Here is a 16,287-nt window from a genome sequence, read left to right as displayed (position 1 = left end):
TTTTCTTATTGTTTTTTTAAAGAAAAGAAAACAAAATTTTCACAAGTGAGCACCAGATCGCTGAATTTCAGGTCTGAAAATGCAAAATCTTCCTCGTGTGGGAGAGGGATACCCCCCCCCCCATACACACCCTTCCCCCGTTCGGTCGTTCCGCTCCCTCTCACAGATATTCCCCCCCCCCAAAAAAAAAAAAATGTTTTCATACTTTTAAGGTCTGATTTTCCGCCGAAAGTCGTCTGACAAGCAAAAAAAAAAAAAAAAAAAAGCAACAAGAACAAAAAGTCTTTATGTTGTTGCTGCCACTTTTCTCCCACTTTATATTTCATGCAAAAGAGTGGGGCATCCGATCCCTGTAAAGTGTGTGTGGGGGGGGGGGAGGGGGGCACAAAGCTTCTCCCCCCCCCCCCCCAAAAAAAAAAAGGCTCCGCCGGTCCGGTTATGGGCTTGTAATCGTGGTGATGGTGATCATCCCCCCCCACTCCTCAGTATGGATTTACGCCGTTGCTATTTGCAAAATGATGCCACAAAGCAATTCTGAAATTGTGCGCAGCTTTGCACTGTCACTCTACTCTGAAATGTAACAATTTCTAGCAAAGCAATTGTGACGCCACAAAGCAATTTTTGACACTGCGCACTGCTAGTACCGTCACTCTGTGAAATGTGCAAAGAGATTTCCAGGAGAAAAATCTCTTTGGAAATGTATCAATTTTTTTCAAACAAAACAATTGTGACATCATGAAAACAATTCTGACATTGCGCATTTCTTCGCACCTTAACACCTAGTCCACTGCCTGGACTGTTCTCTACGAGCTACCCGTGCGCGCTTCTCGGCTCACACACAGATCAGTTACTTAGTACACCATTGACACAATACTATAAAGCGTTATAAAATGGGTTCAAGAATGTAGCCAATTGGAAGCGCTGAAATGAGTCACGTGTGCGTGCATTAATTTCTTCAGGTACTAGTATGCACTCTAGGAAGAGTCTCTCTTCCACCTCCCTGGCCTGACGTACGTCACAATATTTACACTAGCAGTGCGCACTCAATCAGTTGTTACAAGTGCGTCACGCGCTACTATACGCGCTGTCAATCCTGTAAACAACTTCTAGTTCGGGCCGCGGGCTGCCACAACAGCCGGCGGCCTTTCTTGTGCATAACAGTACGTGGCGTACGTATACTCTTATACGTACGTACAGTACTTATGTACCTATGTGCGGGATTTCCGAGTGCGACGTGCGTAAATGTTTGGGACGAACATCTTCGGATATCTTGACTTTTGAGCGAGTGCTACATGTAGCTGACTGGTATTCACCCACAAAGGTACGTGAATAATGCTGTTAGTTTTCGACCCATTTTATAAAACAAATGATGCACAGGATTATTTCGTGGCGTTAGTGAAGGTGCGGCGCTCTCTCGAGTATTGACAACGGTTGCAAACATGCACTCGGCTGCGGCTCGTGCATGTCGCACCATTGTCAATACTCTCGAGCGCGCCGCACCTTCACTAACACACTCTATCCTGTGCATCATTTGTATACTAACCGTACGCACGGACACATAACCTGCGGCGCACAAATCAGAGGGGATACGCGATCGGTGGGGATCACGTGCGATCAGTGTGGTAGACATGTGAATTACGCTGGCGCACGATCGGAGGGATATAATACTATAAAAAACGGCCAGTATCCGGGGTCCGTTTCATGAAAGTCTTAGGAGAGACTTTCTCTCTCCTAAGTCATACTTAACAGAGACTTTGCTAGAAACCGTTTCATGAAAAAGCTATCGCATAAAGCTATCACATAAACTCAGACTTAGGAGAGACTTTTTCTAGAAACCATTTCATGAACAAAGCTAGCACATAAAGTCTCCTAACTTGGCAAAGCTATCACATAAATCTAGGAGTGGTCAGGAGCACTCCTAAGTTTATGTGATAGCTTTTTGAGAGAGCCATTGTATCAAACTTTTTTCCCATTTTGGAGTAATTGACCCTAAATTTGGCATGTGTGACCACTGTCAAAGGTAGATATGCCAGATATCTTTTTCATTAATATCGCATAATACGTTGTCATGGCAATGACAAATTTTCACAAAAACATACAAATTGTTGTGGATTGAACTACTGCCCTCAGTTTTAAAGCAATGCAGTTGAAATTCTGCATAGAATCAGATAAATGTAATATGTAGTTGTGCAAAACACTTTTTTCATGTGTGGTATGAAAAAATCTGTTGCCATGGCAACAAGTTTTTCTATATCAATCACACAAAGAAATATGTGAATTGACCTAACTTCCTTAATTTCTTTTAACATTTGACCAAAAATTTGGCACATGACCATTACAGTATGTAGATGTGCAAAACTAATCTTTGGTTGATGTTGAACAATCCGTTGCCATGGTAACAACATTTTTTTCACTTAAAAGCATACAAAAATTGTGAATTCGCTAAATTCGTCAATCTTTGTGCATATGACATGAAATTTGGCACACATGTGACCGGCATAGTGCGTAGATGTGCAAACTTCATCTTTCGCCATTGTTGAACAATGCGTTGCCATGGTAACAGCAGACTTTGAATGAAAATCATACAAGAATATTGAAGGTTCTGCTATCTCTCAGCTTTTGAGCATTTTGCTTGCTATTTGGTACATGTGACCACCATGATGTATAGTTGTGCAAACTTGCATCTTTCACAGGTATAGAACATTGTGTTGCTATGGTAACAGCATTTTCAATGAATATAATAAAAATGGTGTAGATTCAGTTTACTCCTTCAGTATTTGAGCATTTTACTTGAAATCTGGCACATGAGACTGCTAAAGTACATAGACTGATGTGCAAATTTCTTCTTTGTTCTTTTTCACACGTGTTGCCATGGTAACAGATTATTTTGAATGAAAATCATTCAAAAATATTGTGGATTCAGCTAACTTCCTAAGCTTTTGAGCATTTGACTTGAAATTTGAAACATGTGAAAGTTATACTATGTACTTGTGTATATTCATCTTTCGTTAATACTGAACAGTGTGTTGCCATGGTAACATCATTTGTGAAAATCATAGGACTTTCCAGTTTATTCATCTAATTTACTCAGTTTTTGAGCACTTGACTTGCAATATATGACACATGTGACAAACATATTTTTTTGAATTAACAAAACACTTTATTCAATGTTGAACAATGTATTGCCGTGGTACAGCTTTTTTCTTTTTTTAATAAAACCATATAAAATTAGCACTGGTTGAACGAACTCCCTCAGTTGGAGGTGGGGGTAAAAATCACAATGATAGTTCTAATTTCAGCAGATATTCTTTGTTTCGTACTTGGATTTGATTTCACTCATCAATTGCCACAATGGGAAAACATTTCATTGAAAGAGGCAGGATAAAACATTATTTCATTATTCAATGTCATCGTAATCATAGCACAATTATCACAACCACATTGGTGATAGTGGTAAGAGTCCTTGTGAAAGTATTATCACTCACAGTGTTTTCTGGTATTACATTCTACTTGATTTCTACATTATAAGCTATGCTTAATTTTATCTTTCTAATCAAATAATAATTGCCCGCATAGACATAATTTCTAACTGGGTTACATAAATATTGCCATCACATGCCTGGAAATAATAACAAAAACAATGCACTGCAACGTTCACTGATGTATTTATGTTTGGATCACTTATACATCGACAGATCTTTCATAATCATTTTTATTATTTTCATGGTTTATTAATCAAATTATGAAAGCAGCTGAACTTCACACAATGATATCATTGCAAATATTTTGTAAGCATACAATAATATTTGTTGCAATCCACCTTCTTTGCACTCTAAGGTTCCCTATATCAGAATATTAATTATGACATTAATACTAATAATGACCTTGTCTACTGCACAATAGCTTTTAATCATCAAAGATCAGAAATCAGACTGTTATGTGCTGACTGATACAGAATGTGCATTTATCCATTTTAAAATTCTTTCTTACACTTTACTAGGCCTATAAATCTTTTTTTTTCAGAGTGCTTCAATTCACCCATTTGCTTTTCATTGAATCGTTTGCACGCTTAATTGTTCTGTTCTGTTTTGTATTGTAATGTTTTTGCTTTTTCTTTTGAAGGGGGATTTTTCTCATTTTTGGTTTGGTTAATACATGTACCTGGCAAAGCACTTATGCCATCACCTATGGACTCATCTATGACAAAACTCAGTGAAGTTCAGCAGTCAGACTGCAATAGTCTGATTGTAGCTTCATATCTAACACTGCAATTGTAACTCTGTATCACAAAATCAACAGAAAGTCACCAAACATGGATTTCTGGTTAAAGGGCTGGTAAAGTTTTGGTTGAGACCTGGTTTCAGATTGCTAACATTTCTTCTCTTTTTTTTTGGGGGGGGGGGGAGGGGGGTGATATAATAAGAAACCTCTTATGAAATATGAAAGACCATTAATTCAAAGAAGAATTCAATGTTTATTTGATGAAAATTGGTTTTGAAATGTTTGAGATATCCAAAATAAAGGAATCCTATTAAAAGGTGGAACCAACCTTTTACTAGAATCGCTTTGTTTTATTCTGCTTTTGGATATCTCAACCATTTCAAAACTAATTTTCGTCAAATAAACATTGAATTCTTCTTTGAATTAATGCTCTCTAGCACTTCAATAGTGTTTTCTTAGTATCTTGCAAAAAAAAAAGGCCAATCCTGTTTCTGAAAGAGCACACTCTCAGTTTTAAAATGATGTACAACTGAATTCAGATGGACTCTCCTATGTATTTGAATATAAGAAAGAAGCACACACTAAGCAAAAGCATAGCTAGCAAATAGGTTCTGAAGTATGCGGTCTATCTTACCTAGCTTTGTTCTGTGCAATGAATGGGACAAAAACCAGGATATAAAACTCTAGAGCAACAATAATGACGGAATTATCAGATAAAGTTGAAATTGAACATGCCAATTATGTGAACACAAAATAGAAAAGCAGACAGAAAACAATCAAGATGTTGTTAGGTTCTGTAACATTACTCATGTCATTTGCAGCAAGTGCATAAAATTTGAAAATCTATCATGTGTGTAGGTCTAGCAACAATAGACCTATTCTTATTTTCCAAATGATGTCCTGAAAGACATAATATTCGCACTCCATTTTAGGAATTTTTGTTGTGCAAGAAGCTTTTGTCATAAGGATCTATTACAAAATCACCATGACATTTGCATTCATGACTTTCATTACAGTGCTGCAGGTACATGTCAGATCCTCGTATCTAATGCAGCCACCCCCCCCCCCAAAAAAAAAAAATGTATACGCTGTATACCATTAATTTTTGAAGGATTGAATCCACAGCGGTCAAAACCAACATATGTTATATTCAGCCTGTCTGCATCACCTTTGGCAAGCTCCATGCCTTGAGAATCTATATGAAAGAAAAAAGAAAGAAAGGACAAAAGAAATAGAATATGGAAAAATAAACAATACTGGTTACATACTGAAATTTTGTGACATGCAAATCACATCCCCTCTCCCTGACATTATACAGAGTGGTAACATGTGGGTGAACAGTTGAATGAATACACACACGACTACCACACATATCATTACACAGAGCTGCTTGTCAGCAATTTCATATACAGTATATTAGCAACAGTTTAACAGCATCAAGGAAAAAAAAAGCCAAAGAAAATCGTCTGGGTTGTCATACACAAGAATTAATGTATCGGACTCTTCCTGATGAACAAAAAAGGTGTGACACAGACTCAAAATGAAAATGTGATTGTGACTTAAAACACTCATCTGACATAATGTTATTCATTCATGTCAGTAAAGACTTATTTGACTTTTTTTTAGAAAGGATTGTAACTTATGTCAGGCAAGTTTGAGTTCCAAAATAAACAGAAAGATGATTCAATGGGTTATGCAACAATTCAGCTGCATTGCTATGTCAGTGCATTAATCAACTCTTGTGAGCCTTACTGAATTCCCAATTGTGGCTGATATAGACATAAACATTAAATCAACTCCCAACTGGGGTGTATGAATGCACTAATTTCTTCATTTCTCGTGTGGAACAGTTCACATATAGAGGTGACATTGTTTGTCCACCAAGTCTACAATAATTGCTAAAATAAGAAAGACCGAATTACCTGTAACTGATATGTCATCAACAGAGGTTGCCTTTTTTCAACTGTTATTCAAGTTGTTTATTTTGTAAAATCTTTATACTTTCAAGTTTAATTTGAGAAAAGCATACCTGTGTTCTGTCGTAGATAAGATACTGCTATACAGTTCGTAGTCCAATTGCAGTCTGACTTTGACCTGGGTGAAGTTCAGCTGCAGTTGTCTGTCCCAAGGCTTGGTGAGGTTCAGCTCTCTTCAGGCCTTTGGGTGTGCAAATATAAGAACAGTTAGATACCATACAAACAGAAACATCGGATGCACAAATGGGATAGTTGGAAAATATTTGAGATGAGTGTACATCTTTATTAAAACAAGCAATAACAACAAAATGTTCATTAATGATTATCAATTTTGTAAGATATATTATGTGAACAACAAGTTGTAATTGCCAGTTTTCAAAGTTTGAATCACTATGTAATGAGCCCCTGTTAGCAAATTGTAAGAGTATGAGGTTATTTTAGTAATGAATGAGAGGGGAAATTAATAACAAGCATTCACTTTATTCAGTTGGCAGCAGAATTATTCAACCCCCTTGCATTACGGACACTATGGCAAAATAAATAACATTACAATTACTAAATCATATACAAGTGATGAACAGATAGTTTATGACAAATGCCTACCTGATCAATAGTCTTTGATTTGAATATAGTTAGAAACTTTGATCATTCATGCATGAAGAGATAAGGTCCAGTGAGCACATTATGGTCATTTCAGACCTTTCTGTGATCACTGAAGCATGACGTGTTATGGTCTGATGATAACGATTAATTTCTTTTGTTTTTATGGAATTTTAAATAGTATCTTGCCATTCTATACACAACTCTTAGCATTTCATTTGGTTATATTCATTTTGACATGACTTAAACTTTGAATTATTAATATCATGGCTAAACCTCTGTACAAACTCTATGGTGGCAACTTTCACTAGAAATTAGTTCATTTAAATATTTTTGTACAATGAAAAATGCCAATTGAAATATTAAGAATCCTACATCAAATTCCATCATATTGTGTCACCTATCAAAACATTGAGTGAACAAACCATATTCAACGAAGCATTTCAGTGATCACTGAAAGGACTGAAAATGACCATAAATGTGCTCACTGGACCATATCTCTTTATACATGAATGATCAAAGTTTGTAACTATATGCAAATCAAAGGCTACTGATCTGTTATTTCCTTGTAGCAAACTATCTGATCACCACTTGCATGATTTAGAAATAATCTCAGTTATAATTTAATTCATTATGCCAGAGTGTCCAACATGCAAGAGAGGGGTTGAATAATTTTGCTGCCAACTGTAGATGATCAAGATAACATGATTTCTCAACTTGCTTCAATAGCTAAAAATAATCATTTAACACACCAAATGAAGATGGTGGAATATCCATGACACTGACACTTGACTTTTCCATTTGCATCTTGCCCCCAGTCCTTAACTCTGAAGTGGATGAAGTTCACATGTTGTCTGGTCCTTGGCTGTTTGGAGTTTATTCAATATACAAGAACAGTTAATATCTTACAAACAAAACAATAGTGCAGGACATGGGACATTAGAAAGTATGTTAGAGATGGGTGCTTTGCCTTTGCTATAACAAGCTATAGCAATCAAATTGAAAAGCCCTACCATTGATTTTGAAAGACTGAATTCACTAGTATCTACTGATCCATAAGCTGTAAATAGGACTTTTCACAGTTTAAAATGATTAGCTATGTCGAATATTCTTGTTTCAAACATTCTAAGAGCATGAGGTTGTTTTGATACTAGAAAAGGGAGAGGGTAAATAAACAATCATAGTAGGGCCTCCATTATTGATATAACGTGACTGCTAAAGTTTGTTTCAGGAGCTTGATACATGTAGACATGCAGGTACCCCCCCCCCCATGAATTATCTCTTTTCAATTGGATCAGTATGTAATATTCTACAGATAGTGAAATAAAAAGAAAAATGCGAAAAACAGTTGTTTCTAGAAGGGTCACTATTCACTGGATAAGAATGTTTGTTTTCAATTACCAAGATGGACATTACAGCAAACATTGTGTTTCGATATTTCCTGTCTAACACTATTCAACTAAAAATCCAGAGACAATTTGATGTCCAAATGTAAATAATGTTGCGATTGTAGTATTTGAAAATATACAGATATGTTGTCTGCTAAAATAGTATTATAAGCTAAAATACTTGCATTCTGTTGAAGGTGACCATGCTGGTAGATAAGTCTCGATGAAGTTCAGTAGCAGTCTAGCTGTGGAGAAGATGGAAGTTCAGCAGTTTGGTTCTGTGTTCAGTGAAGTTCAGCAACTGACTCTGGGCTTTATGAGATGCAGAAGTTTGATTGTAGCAGTCTGACTGATGTTCCATATCTAACATTATAATTAAAAATGTGAATACAAAATAGAAAGTGTGTTTTCAAACTGTTCTTTGATTATACAAGATTTTACACACAATATCTAGAATCTGCATGAAATTTGAAATCAGTTCACATGTTTTTGCAGTTAAAATATATAAAGGACCTTATATCATTATTTTTTGGGGGGGATGATTAAAAGACATACTACTAGTATTTGAGTTGTCTAAATTCAACATGTGTAAGCCTATAGTTTGGGGTATTATGACTTCTTGAGGTTCTAGATCTTGTCGATAGGCATCCATGTTGCAAGGTCTACATCTACCTAAGATCTGGTAGGACCAACTGTACTGTGGCTTCACATTCGGGTTGATCACAGTTACAGCCTGAGATGCAGCCACAGTCTGACTCTGATCATCAACTGTTGTCATGTCATCATCAATTAAATTGCTAAAAGAAGTCGTGTAAGCGGTACTAGCATCGGAGTATGGACCTATAGAATCTACTAATTGCCTAGATAGATAGCACTATTTAGAAGACCTATTAATTTCCTTACTGATGAGTGATAGGCCTACTTATGTTAATGATAATATGTTTAAGAATACCAAGGCTAAGGGTCTAGTCTGGTTATACTTTTGGTATATACTGGTTAAGTAGTATCTAGGTCAGGAGGTGCTACTCAGAATCACTATACCACTGGATTCTAGATCTATAGACATCTGGTAGTATAGCAGTAGAATTCTAGAGGTTCCATGCCAATGAATCTAGGTAAACATCATTCTTTATCTTATTGTGACACATGCATTGCGATTACAGTGCTGTATGCACTTAGAATTGTTGAAGATAGCTTTCAAGTCTGAACCAAGATCTGAACCATGGTTTCCAATTCATATTCTGTGTAGACCTGGATCTACGTACTACTACTAGGCCCTACTACTACTACTAGATCTAGTTAGTCTAACCACTGTCGGACTCTCCAGATAGTATATTACCGGCCCTAACCCCAGGGCACTCCCTGTTAGTTGTACACAGTTCCCCTAACCCCTACTACCCTAGTATTTTACAAATTTTTGTTGTAGACCTATAGTAACGTTAGATAGTAACATTAGGACTTGTAAACGTAACAATGACACAGGTAACGTACAGCTGGTTCTCTGTAGTGTAAATGCTAACGCTGTAACTTAGGCCAGGCTAGGCCCATAATTCTGTTGGACAAAATAACCTAGATTTTCTAGACTGAAAAAAAACAACCAGATCTTTCCTGTCGATTTGACACAAAACGGAAAATTTGTATCACTTTTGAATACTATCCACACAGCTAGTGACAGTGTAATTATTCAATGTTAGACACGTCTTCAAAAATATAATATCAATAATAAAATGCAGACCAATTCTTATGAAATTTCCGGTTTCTTCTTCGATCCCTTTACTATTCAGTCCTTAAGTTACCTGCAATTCACCCATACATGAACAAATCGGGCAATTGCTCTCATGAAATATCTGCACGCTAAATGTATTATAAAAATCAACCCACAAACATTTCACTAGGCCTATTACTTGTAGAAGTTGTAGTAGACCCTACCATGCTAACAAACTACCTAACTCAGCTGGCCATTTGGTCATTCAAACAAACGGCGATGTGCCTACGTGGGACTATTGTGATAACGCTACTACCGGTGAGATTAGATCTACATCTAGCTAGCCCTTGGAGAATTGTAGAAGATTCGAACAAAAATATATCCAAATAATATGACATTATGAATCCACATGCATTACTTTTCAATTGCAGACAGCTTTAAATATACTCACTAATAGAAATATGTACTGGTAGCGGTGTAGAATGCAACTTAGCCTTTAGGATCTTGCCTCCGTCGTAGATCTGTTGCCTCTGCGCTGTATACACTGTGTGTATACGTGCTATGTCTATGTAGCGAGTGCTCACCGCATGTAACACAATAGGGAGAAAACGTTAGTGATATGCTAATGATATGTTAATTAGTATTACCCTCGAACATGACGATTGAAAAAATTAAAGTCTCTCATAGCTTAGGAGAGACTTTGTGAAATGGTTTTTACTCTCTGTGAAAGTCTCTCCTAGCTTAAGAGCGACTTGGCCATTCTAAGATTTATGTAACAGCTTTTATGTGATAGCTTCATGAAACGAACCCCTATTAACACCGCGCGTCGCGCTTTAAAATGTAACATTTTTAACAAACATCACTTTAAAGTTATGCCACGAAGAAAATTCACTAAGAATGGATATCATGGACAAGTTATATATGTCTGGAAAGGTTGAATTATGATGAACAAGATTAAATTGCTTACAAGTTAAAAAGAAAAATTTCTCTCTCCATTCAGACCCTAATATGAGGCTAGCAGATCGCCAGTCGACTCGGGAGAAAAAGGAGCAGAATAGAATGACGTCACATCCGAGAAAATTTTCATCACAGCCGGCCATCACGTAGACAAACTCGCATTCATTTTCCCGCACATGTTGCATATTCACCTCGTTTGCATCTCATAGTTTTATCGACCGATGCACCATTTGATTTTTCATTCAGGGTTTGACTCATCTTGGAGACTGTTTGGAAACGTTTTCCCAATATTTCTATGTATTGAAAACTTTTTATGAAGAAATTATCGGCCTGCAAATATGCTATTTCTTCAGCTCCAGCTGCACTGACAGACTGATCAGCGATGTGTTGTCAGCACAGTCGATGTCTTCAGAGTAGGGCCTACTAGTTAGTAGTAGGCTGTTAGTAGTAGGCCTACCGTATCTCCAGCCAAAACTAACTAGCTGCAGTATCACGAAATATTTTTGTCAAAGGTACGTTTTCAAATTCCAAATTTTCTGATATTACTATAAAAGGCAAACCCGGAGATTAGGGGTCCGTATCCAGAATACACGTACCCAGCCCACCCGACGCTATAGACTATGCTTTAGTGATACGGTAGTCCGTGGGCCCAGTGGCGTATCTAGGGGGGGCAAGGGGGCACGTGCCCCGGGCGCCACTCCTTGGGGGCGCAAAAAACGAAAAAAAAAACGAAGAAGAAGAAGAAGAAAAGAAGAAGAAGAAGAAAAAAAAGAAAAGAAGAAGAAAAAAAAAACATGATGATGACGTGGACAAAATGACAATGTTTATTGTGTTCACACAAAAATTCCATGTTCTGTGAGCTGAAATACAAAAATTTTCGGCTCGCTCGCTCCGCTCGCTCGCCAAAATTTATATAAAAAAGAAGGTAAGAACAAAACCTGATGATGACAAAATGACAGTGTCTATTGTCTTCACACATGTCATTTTATATTTAGCAGGCAAAATGTTTCACGGAGCAGCGGCTGCAATTTCATTCGTTCTGAAGCGATCGCCAATAGGATCAAAAGAGGGCGTCAACGGTTTCGAACATATACGGGGGGGGGGGGGGGGCGCAAAAAACAACAAATCAAACAAGATAAGAACAAAACGTAATGATGACGCGGAAATATACAAATTTCGGCTCACTCGCTCGTACTAATTTAGAGTATTTTTTCAAGTCCGCAGTTTGTTGGTATAAATCGTTATCTATAAGGTCGTCACTATATTGTGAGATTTAATAAGCAAAAAATGACAAGAATTCCATGTTTTGTAAGCTGAAATACAAAAATTTTCGGCTCGCTCGCTGCGCTCGCTCGCCAAAATTTATACAAAAAAAGATAAGAACAGTACGTGATGATGACGAGGACATTTACAAAAAAATTTCAGCTCACTCGCGCGCACTAATTTAGAGTATTTTTTTAAAGTCCTCAGTTTTTTGGTATAAATCGATATCTATAAGGCTGTCACTATATCTTGATTAGAATTGTAAGATTTGGTAAGCAAAAAATGACAAGAATTCCATGTTTTGTAAGCTGAAATACAAAAATTTTCGGCTCGCTCGCTACGCTCGCTCGCCAAAATCTATCAAAATTCATTACATTTAAATCATCCTCAAAAAGATCCCTTTTAAGTGCTTGAAAAAGCATCATGTGGACTTTGTTTAAAGTCCCTACCGGGATGGGGTTGGGGTTGAACACTTTTTCAGAAATTAGGGGAGCAATTTTCGTGCTTGCCCCGGGCGCCGTTTTCCCTAGATACGCCACTGCGTGGGCCCCAGCCTGTGTCTCCTCCGCTACTCTCCCCCCACGGACTAGCCATACGGTACCTGTGCGTGTGATTGTGAGACTGCACTGAAGACTTGAAGTGGAACAGCAAACAAGATAAATCAGTTCAATGAATTCTCAAATCTTGTTTGCTGTTCCATTTCAAGTCTTCAGTGCAGTCTCACAATCACACGCACAGCTACCGTATCGCTCATAAAGCATAGACTAGATCTAGAGGGTCTAGTGCTTGCTACCCCGGAGCCGCGTCGGTGTCGGGTGGGCTGGGTACGTGTATTCACTATTCTGGATACGGACCCCCTAATCTCCGGGTTTGCCCTATAAGATATTGTTTCAAAGGATTAGAATGTCAGCCGACTGTAAGTATGAGCAAAAAGTCATGCCTATAGGCATATCCATATCGGTGCCGGTGGCGGTGCTGATCCATATTTCCCTACGATAGTACTAGTCCGTGGGCCCCAGACTGCAGACTGTGTCTCCTCCGGTTCGTTACTCTCCCTCCCCTAGCTGGGGGGAGGGAGAGTAACGAACCGGAGGAGACACAGTCTGGCCGGCCCACGGACTACGACAGTACGTCTACGTTATGTTGGAGCTTGCTTGGAAATTTCTCACGCTTTTTAACATTATCATTCTTTTAAAACAATTTTGCTGTCATCTTTTCCTGCATATAAGGCTACCATTTTTTCAAGAATGATAAACATTAGCCTTACAGGCTAGTATTTGATAAGTGACTGCGTAGGCTGAGTGATGGCTTGGCAATGAAATTAATGGCAGCTGGTTCTTGTCAGGCATGATTAAAATTTTGGTGTTGGTTTTAGATGATTTTTTCATCTTTCATCATGTTTCATCTTTCATCTGACATTGATTTTGTGCTCTCACATAGCACATTAATTTGTGGAATTTTCATGATTTTTTTTTTTCAACATTCGTCTTTCACAAACGGGTTCTGTCTTTCTCTTACTAGAATTAGTAGATCTATCAAAGTATAAACTACTGTATTCGGAAAAAAAAAAACTTCCCTATGGCCCAGCCACCAATTGATAGTTGTTAGCGAAGTATCTTGATCGAATAGAAAATGACACGGGAAGTACAATTTAGTAAGCAAATAATCATCGACTACGAGGGTGATGGGACGAACTATCATTCGCCAAGGCGGCTTGGGCCCATTATCTTGCCTGAGCCGCTGCGTATGGGGCTGCTGGTCGTAGTTAGGCGCAGAGTTACCTGTAGATCTATTTCGTACCACTGAAGAAAGGGGTGGGGGCTGCAGCGACTAGCAGAAAAAATAGTTACTCTTATCCATGGCAGTAAAGTGGGGGGAAAAAAAAGAAAAGAAAAAAGAACATGGCCAAGAATAAGAAAGTAAGGGGGGGGGGGGAGAAAAGAATGGAGAAAAATAAAGAAAATAAAGGTGTTTATATTTTCATTTCACCAATTTCCCTGTCGATTACGTCTCACGCAACATGTTGTTGGTCATGACAAATTCACGATTACTCAAATGCAAATAACAGAGGTTAGTAAAACAAAAAAAAAAAAAAAAATCTAGGCCTAACTAAGCCAGGAAAAGCCATAGCATGAAAGCCAAAAACAGAGGCAACTCTGTCAGTGCATTCGTCAACGCAGTGGTCGGGAGTGGAAAGGGATGAAAGAAAATTGAATTTTGAAAGTTTTCCAAAGCTTGTGCAGACAATCTGATGATAATAGACAATCATAATATACTAGTAATTGAGAACGTCAAATTGTGTTTTAAAACTCACCAATTATCCGTATTTCTGGGGTCAAGTCGAGAAGCATCTCTGTTTCCCCGAAAGCCGACACCGTCACCCAACTCGGCTCCCGCTACTCCTTGCTGGCCGGCCGCCGCCGGCTGCTGTGGCTCTGGCTCGTGCTGGTAGGGTCGCGGCATTCCACCCACATCTCCCTGATCGTCGTCAACTTCTATGTCATTTTCTTCTTCTCCAATCTCTCCGACCTCTCCATCATCATCATCATCATCGCTGTCGTAAGAATCACTGTCACTCTCTTTATCACTAAATTCAATGTCCAAGTTCATTAACTCGACTTCCTCGTCTACTCCGTCCGACATTTTGATAACAAAACCAGACCTGATACAGGGATTGTGTGCACATGTGTGATACAGCTGAAAGCCGGCAAGAGAATTGTCTCGGATGTGACGTCACAGATATGACGCTCAGCTGTGATCAATTTCCCCACTGCTGATCAGCGGGCTAATAATTACCTGGACAAAAATCAATATTACCGAGGGGCGTGAGCATATTTTGAAGAAAAAAGGTGCTCAAATTAATCTGTGGACCTTCCCCTCCACAGCGATATGATTTTTAAGTCAATTAAACCCATTTTTCACTCTTCGTGATGCTACTTTAACGCAGGTCCGACATCGTGCGCAGCGACATGCTTCTTAATGTAGGATCAATGTAGGATCCCTTCACAACATCGCACCCATCGTACTACTTCTCGCTTGGCATTTCCCCCCATTTCCCCTTCTTTTGTTTAAATTTTTGATCCAAAATATGAAACAATTTGACGAATTTCGAGTTTCTTGCTAAAACTATAGGCCTCGGTGCCTCAAAAAGAACTATTCACTTCAAGGCAAAGTATACTTGTATACTATATGGAGGTGACACTCTCAAAATGTGTTCAAAATGACCGTTTCGTTACCGAAATTTTAATTTAGTTACAAAATCTTGTCATTTCGTTACAAAATAATCATTTCATCGACGAAATGACTGATTTCATAACGAGATATTCCATGCGACACTTGGCGCTCCATAGTTTTTGTCCATGGTTTAAACCATGGTTTCATTTGTACCACCTTCGTGAATTTGGGCCTTTAATGGGTTTTGCCAATCCGGTATTACACAATCAGAGAATAGGCAATCTGCTAGTAGACCTAGTCGATATACACTCACACGCAACACAGCAGTTTCTCACACAATCACATTCAAAACATAAATAATCAGTGATCAGAATGACACACCGAGTCTTCGTTTCTTGATAAATTTTATCATTAGCAGTATATCACTTTAAATATTTCACGGAAATAAAGTAAAAACATTTTGTTTAATCAATTATCATTTACTGCATACGAGGCCAGTATCACTTTTCAACAAATCAACCGGCAAACTAACAAACAAACAAAGGTACCACATTAAAACGCCTATAGACATTTCCTTTCTTTTACAATATCATAGGATACGCTAGAATATTATGCTAAAAACAGACAAATTGATGCCTAGCATAGTGCCGGAAGGCATATGCCAACTCTGGCAACGTAGACGTTTAGGCCTATACTCGAAAAACAGAATCTGTCGTGTGCTCGTAGACGTGCGTCATGATGACATTGCATATCATAATGACAGCATGACATTTAAGATTTCACAGTAAGCCTACTCTGTAAAGAAAATCGAGTGAAAATATTCACTCTTGAAGGAGTGAATGCAAAAAAGAGTGAATTAAGAGTGCAATTGGAGTGAATTTTCTATCAAGACATTAGTAGATATGCAATAGTTTCATCATTCACCATATTCTATGCAAGAAAAGAGCAGAATTGGGGGACGTTAATCACTTAGAAATGAAAGACACTTATGAAAGACCGTATG

General features: G+C 38.1%; 1 long non-coding RNA gene across 1 annotated transcript; it reads right to left on the bottom strand.

Annotated features, from left to right (window-relative positions):
* Positions 1-6,266: 6,266 nt before the first annotated feature.
* LOC140228532 (uncharacterized) lies at positions 6,267-10,364 on the bottom strand. The gene is made up of 4 exons (XR_011901243.1): positions 10,342-10,364; positions 8,371-8,548; positions 7,550-7,662; positions 6,267-6,378 (listed from the first exon to the last, which is right to left on the bottom strand). It is a non-coding gene; the product is annotated as an uncharacterized lncRNA (long non-coding RNA).
* Positions 10,365-16,287: the final 5,923 nt, after the last annotated feature.

Source organism: Diadema setosum, chromosome 5 (genome assembly GCF_964275005.1).
Source record: "Diadema setosum chromosome 5, eeDiaSeto1, whole genome shotgun sequence".
Taxonomy (NCBI): Eukaryota; Metazoa; Echinodermata; class Echinoidea; order Diadematoida; family Diadematidae; genus Diadema; species Diadema setosum.
This window is presented reverse-complemented; position numbering and strand designations above follow the sequence as displayed.